General features: G+C 38.6%; 1 protein-coding gene across 1 annotated transcript in view; it reads left to right on the top strand.

Moving 5' to 3' along the window:
* TXNL4B (thioredoxin like 4B) overlaps positions 1–6,858 on the top strand; it is a 523,365-nt gene that overhangs the window by 509,686 nt on the left and 6,821 nt on the right. The gene's annotated exons all lie outside the window — the stretch shown is intronic.

Below are 6,858 nucleotides of genomic sequence, written 5' to 3'. Positions count from 1 at the left end.
AGGATGTGTCATATATACTATATTATTATTATTATTATTAGGTTGTGTGTCATATATACTTTATTATTATTATTTATTTTTAATTTATTTTTAGAGACAGAGCATGGGGATAAGGGGCAGAGGGAGAGAGAGAATCTTAAGCAGGCTTCATGCCGAGCACAGAGCCCTATGCAGGGCTTGATCTCACAACCCTGAGATCATGACATGAGCTGAAATCAAGAGTCTGAGTTTAATCAACTGAGCCACCTAGGCGCCCTTCCTGTATACTTTAAATATTCCCTCATTTTTGGGACTTTAAGATGATTCTAACTTGTTATAAATATCTTCTGTAAATTCAGGGAAGTGAGGTAGGAAGCCAGGCTAATTTTATTCCATATGGATAGACAATTAATCCAGCATCATTTACTATAAACATCAAATCTTAGGTGTTCAGCTCAATGAATATATATGTATAACAACTATGGAGACAACACTCAGATCAAGATATAAAATATTTCTGGGGCATCTGGATGGCTCAGGCAGTTAAGCATCCAACTCTTGATTTTGGATCAGGTCATGATATTGGGGTTGAGAGATCGAGCCCTGTGTGGGGCTCCGTGCTGGGCGTGGAGCCTGCTTGGGATTCTCTCTCTCCCTTTCCTTCTGCTCCCCTCCGCCCCCACTCAGGCGCTCTCCCTCTCTCAAAAAATAAAAAAAGGTATAGAATATTTCTAGCACACTAGATGACTGGGTTCCTTACAGTCAACACCCCACCCTCAAAAAGTAACCACTGTTCTGACTTCTGTCATGATAGAATAGTTTTGCCTGTTCTTGAACTGCGTATAAATAGAATCAAATAGTAGTCACTTGTTTTTGGTTTCTTTTGCCCATCATTATGTCTGTGAGAATCAACCATATTGTCACATTAGTTTGCTTCTTTTTTATTCCTAAGAAGTATTCCATTGTATGAATAAACCACGATTGATTTATTCATTCTCCTGTTTATGGATGTTTGAATTGATTTCGGATTGGGGCTATTATAAATAAAGCTGCCATGAACTTTCTTGCACATGTCTTTTGATGGATACATGCATTCATTTCTCTTGAATAAATATCTTGCTGTGCTGGGATGCCTGGCTGGCTCAGTAGGTTAGGCATCTGACTCTTGATTTCGGCTCAGGTCACGATCTCAGGTTTGTGAGATTGAGCCCCACATTGGGCTCCCACTCAGTGGGGAGTCTGCTTGAGATTCTCTCCCTCTGTCCTCCCTCCCCCTGAGCTCTCTCTTGCACAGGTACTCTATCTCTCTCTCTCTCAAATAAATCTTTAAATATCTTGCTGTGCCATGGGGTAAGCAATGTTAAGCTTCAATAGATGCTACCAAACAACTCTCCAGTCTACACTCCCACCAGCAATATATCAACGTTCCAGTTGCTCCATATCCTTGCCAATATATTTCAATTTTAGCCTGGTGTATATACAGCAAAATATAATGATGGCTTTAATTTGCATTTCCCAGATATTTAATGACATACAGAGCATTTTGTATATTCTTATTGGTCCATTTAGATAACCTCTTTATGAAATGTCTTTTACTTATTGATTTGCAGGAGTTGGTGTTTTCTTTTTTTTCTGAACACTAGTCTATTGTTATATAGATGTAAACATCTTCTCCCATTCTATGGCTTATCTTTTCTCTCTTAATCATGTATTTTAAATGAACAGAAGTATAGAAGTTCTTATTTTTAATAAGTCCTAGCTTATTCAGTTTTTTTAAATTTTATGGTTAGTAATTTTTGTGTCCTGATTAAGAATTTTTTGCCTAAAAATTCTCCCAAATTTTATTCTAGAAGTTTATTGTTTTACCTTTCTCATTTAGATCTATAATCCATGTGGAAGTAATGTTCATATATGATGTGTTCAAGTTCAAGTTCATCTTTCTCCATATAAAGCATCATCCTTTGCCCCTAAATTGCAGTGGTACCTTTGTTAGAAATTAGGTGACCATATGTGTTTCTTTCTGTATTCTTTATTCTGTTCCATTAGTCTATTTGTCTTGTTCTGAGTCAATGCAACTCTGTCTTCATAAGGAACTTTATAGTAAATCTTGCTATCCAGTATTATAAGTGTTCCAACTTTATTCTTTTTCCTCAAGATTGTCTTGATGGACTATTCTATATTCTAGGTCCTTTGCATTTCATATAAATTCTGAAATGAGCTTTCAATTTTGACAGAATGTCCTGCTGGGATTTTGATTGAGAGTTCATGAAATCTCTAGATCAACTTGGGGAGAATTGATATCTTAACAATATTGAGTCTTCCAATCCATTAACATGTATATGCCCGCATTTATTTATCTTTAATTTCTTTTTTTTTTTTTAAAGATTTTATTTTTATCTTTGACAGAGAGAGACACGGTGAGAGAGGGAACGGAAGCAGGGGGAGTGGGAGAGGGAGAAGCAGGCTGCCCACCAAGCAGGGAGCCCAATGCGGGGCTCGATCCCAGGACCCTGGGATCCTGACCTGAGCCGAAGGCAGAGGCTTAACAACTGAGCAACCCAGGTGCCCCAAGTTATCTTTAATTTCAATGCCTTGTACATTTTAGGATAGATCTCTTGAACCTCTTTCATTAGATTTACTCCTAAATGTTCAATTTGTATGGCTATTATAAATGATATTTTCATTTAATTTGCTAATTGTTTATAATGAATATAGAAAAGTACACTTGATTTTTGTATATTGATATTATATCTAGCAACTTGGTAGATTCACTAATTAAATCTAATAGTTTCATTAATCTAAATTTTTTAGGTACACAGTCATATCATCTGCAAATAATGGCTTTTTTACCTCATCTTTTCTAATCTTTATACCTTTTATTTCTTTTTCTTACCTTATTGCACTAACTATGATTTTTGTTACAATATTAAATAGAAGTGGGGAGCAGGCATCCTTGTCTACTCCAAAACTCAGGGAGGGAAAAAGCATTCAAAATTTCACTATTGTGTTAGCTATGTAGGCTTTTTTGTTTTGTTTGTTGTTTTTTTGTTTGTTTTTGTAGATATTCTTTATCAGATTAAGGAAGTTCCCTTTTTTTAAAAGATTTTATTTATTTATTTATAAGAGAGAGATAGCACGAGCAGGGGGAGGAAGGACAGAGGGAGAGAGAGAAGCAGGCTCCCCACTGAGCAGGGATCCCGATGTGGGGCTCAATCCCAGGACCACCCTGAGATCATGACCTGAGCCAAAGATAGACACTTAGCCAACTGAGCCATCCAGGTGCCCCTAAGGAAGTTCCTTTCTCTTCCTAGTTCGTTGAGCTTTTTTAAACATAAAGAGGTGTCAAATGTTTTTTCTTTATTCATTAAGATTATCTATTTTGTTAATGTGAATTGCATTGCTCAATTTTTGAATGCTAAACCAACTTCACGCTTCTAGAATAAACTTCAATTTCTCATGATGTAGTATAATTTTTATATACTGCTGGGTTTGGTCTGTTGATTATTTTTTAGGATTTTTCCATCTGACTTCATAAGAAATATCTGTCTATATTTTACCTTTCTTGTAATATCCTTATCAGGATTTAATATTAAGTTTATGTTGATCTCTTAATGCAAGATAGGGAGTGTTCCCTATTTTTCTATTACAGGAAAGAGTTTGTGTAAGATTCATATTATTTTTCTTAATTGTTTGGAGAAATTTTCCAATGAAGCCATATAGGCCTGTGGTTCTCTTATTGGAAGATTTTAAATTGGAGGGGGCAAAAAGGGGAGGATCCAAGATGGTGGCACAGGAAGATCCTGAACTCACATCCTCCCACAGACACACCAAATCTACAGCTACATATGGATAATTTCTCTCTGAAAACTAACTGAACTGCTCTCCAAAACAAAGGATTAAAGGACCATATCAAGATGGGTAAGAGAGGCAGAGACACAATCTCACCAAAAAAGCCCACCCCCAGCCCAGGAATGCAATATGGAGGGACCACACAAGGCAGATACTTCTCTCAGAGGAGCAAGGGGTTGGTGCTCCTTATCAGACACTCCAACATCTGATATCCGCACCAGAAAGACAAGCCCCAGAATGTCTGACTGGGAAAACCCATGGGGTTGACATCTGGAGATCCCAAAGTCCTCAGGAAACTGAGAATCCCCTTTAGGAGGTCTCTCTCACGCCAAGACCCAGCAAAAAGCAGCAGTTTGAAAAGCACCTAGACCATACGTGAGGGAAATTTATTTGCTGATCTGGGGACATTGCCTGCAGGGGCAGGGGACAGCTGAGATGCTCTCTGGAGATGGAGGTGCTGGAAGACACCATTGTTGCACTCTTTCCATGTGGCCTGCTAGCACAGGCAGGTGAGCTCAGAGGCAGCACTCTCCTGACACCTTGCTGAGATTGGCAGGGCCATGCGGTCATGGCATTTGCTGAGGTCAGAGAGCACAGCGGTTGCAGCACTCCCCCACTCCCTGGCTGGTCACAAAGTTCTCCTACTCCATAGCTAAAGTCTGCAAACATAGGTGGTTGCGACACTTCCCTTCCCCCGGCTCAGGCTGGCAAGTACAAGAGGTCATGGTATTCTCCTGCTTTCAGCCTAAAGCCAGGATCTGCACAAAGACAAGGCACTATCCTACTGCATTGCTAAAGCCCATGGGTGAGCAGAGTCAAGACATGTTGCTGCTGCCTCTCTGAAGCCACCCCCAACACTCTCCAGCAGCCTTGCCAAAGCCAACAGGCACACTCAGCCCACACAAGAAACCCCTGATTGCCTGGCCCTGGTGGCCAAGAGGACTTGCGTCCCAGAGCTAATGGGACTGTAACAATCAGAAAAACGATTCTTGGCAGGCCACAACCCCCAAGGTGCTGCTCAGACAGCAGACTGAAACATAATCCCAGTCTTCCTGTGAAAAAGCCTATTTCCTCAGCCTAGAACTTCAGACTGAGGGACAGGCTTCCAGTTTCCCATAAATCTAGAGGCTAAGGAGGCACTCCCAGGGAATGTAAGCAGGGAGACACCATCCTTCTGTACCCCCTTGGCCTTGCTACAGTTCAACAAGATTTCCCAGAAAGCTTATACACTCATCTGGAGCCCTGATTTTTACAATTGTCACCAGGGGATACCTCCAGATCTCCTGGTCTGGAGGGCAGAAGAGTTTACAATTGCAACCCCACTGGACTGTGTATAAATGCATAATTTAAAAACTGCCCCCTCGGGGTCTGGCTTCCAATCAACCTGAAACTAGGTGCTAAGTGAATTTCCTCCCCTTGGATCACTGACAAGTCTTGGCATACCCTCCACAATGGGGTCATATCAAGAATAAATCAGGCAGTTTGGACAAAGATTCAGGAGACAACCAAGAGCTAGGGCAAGGTTGAATGAGGATAATCACCTAAACAAGGCCACTCCTTCAAGTCAGAGAGAGGTAGATGTTTTGCCTAAAACATAGAAACAAACACAGAGAAGCAAGCAAAATGAGGAGGAAGAGAAATTTGTTCCAAATGAAAGAATAAAATGAAACCTCAGAAAAAGACCTTAATGATAGACAGATAAGTAATCTACCTCATGAGGAATTCAAAGTAATGATCATAAAGAAACTCACCAAACTCAGACGAAAAATGAATGAACACAGTGAGAACTTCAACAAAGAGATAGAAAACATAAGAGAGTATCAAAAAAAAGAAAGAGAGAGAGAAAGAAAGAAAAGAAAGAAAAAGAGAAAAGAAAAAGAAAACATAAGCGAGTACCAAATAGAAGTCACAGAGCTAAAGAATACAAAACTGAAATGAAAAATACATTAGAGGGGTTCAACAGCAGACTGGATAAAGCAGAAGAATGAATCAGCAACCTGGAAGATAAAGCAATGAAACACACCCAGACAGAGTAGCAAAAAGAAAAAAAACAATTTTAAAAAATGAAAGTAACTTAAGTGACCACTGGGGCAACCTCAAGCACAATAACATTTGCATTATAGGGGTCCCAGAAGGAGAGGAATGAGAGAAAGTGTCAGAAATCTTATTTGAAGATATAATAGCTGAAAACTTCCCTAACATAGGGAAAGAAACAGGTATCTAGGTCCAGGCATCCACAGAGTTCCAAAAATGATGAACCCAAAGAGAGGTACACCAAGACACATTATAATTAAAATGTCAAAAGTTAAAATTAAAGAGAAACTCTTAAAAGCAGCAAGAGAAAAACAAATTGTTATATATGAGGGAAACCCCATAAAGCTATCAACAGATTTCTCAGCAGAAATTTTTCAAGCCAAAAGAGAGTGACATGACATATTCAAAGTGCTGAAAGAAAAAAGCTTCCAACCAAGAATACCCTATCCAGCAAGATTATCATTCATATTTGAAGGAAAGAGAAGTTTTCCAGACAAGCAAAAGCTGAAGGAGTTTGTTACCACTAAACCAGCCTTTCACAAAATATTAAAGGGACATATTTAAGCTGAAAAGAAATGACAGTAATAATAAGAAAACATATGAAAGTAAAAATCTCACTGGAAAAAGTAAATATATAGTAAAGGTAATGGATTAATCACTTATAAAGCTATTAAGAAGGTTAAAAGACAAAAATAGTAAAATTAACTAAAACAGTAATTAGTTAAGGGATACATAAAATTAAAACATATAAAAAGTGACATCAAAAGCACAAAACATCAGGGGGAGTAAAAATGTAGAGCTTTTGGATGTGTTCAAATTTAAGTTCCTATTACCTTAAAATAGACTTTTATAAACATATGATAAGACATGTGAACCTCACAGTATCCACAAAGTAAATACACTAAAGAAAATGAGAAAGGAATCTAAACACAACACTAAAAGAAAGTCATCAAACTACAAGAGAAGAGAGAAAGAGAAGAGAGGAGAAGAGAGGAA

Source organism: Leptonychotes weddellii, chromosome 16, assembly GCF_054177405.1.
Source record: "Leptonychotes weddellii isolate Sample4059 chromosome 16, ASM5417740v2, whole genome shotgun sequence".
Lineage (NCBI taxonomy): Eukaryota > Metazoa > Chordata > Mammalia > Carnivora > Phocidae > Leptonychotes > Leptonychotes weddellii.
This window is presented reverse-complemented; position numbering and strand designations above follow the sequence as displayed.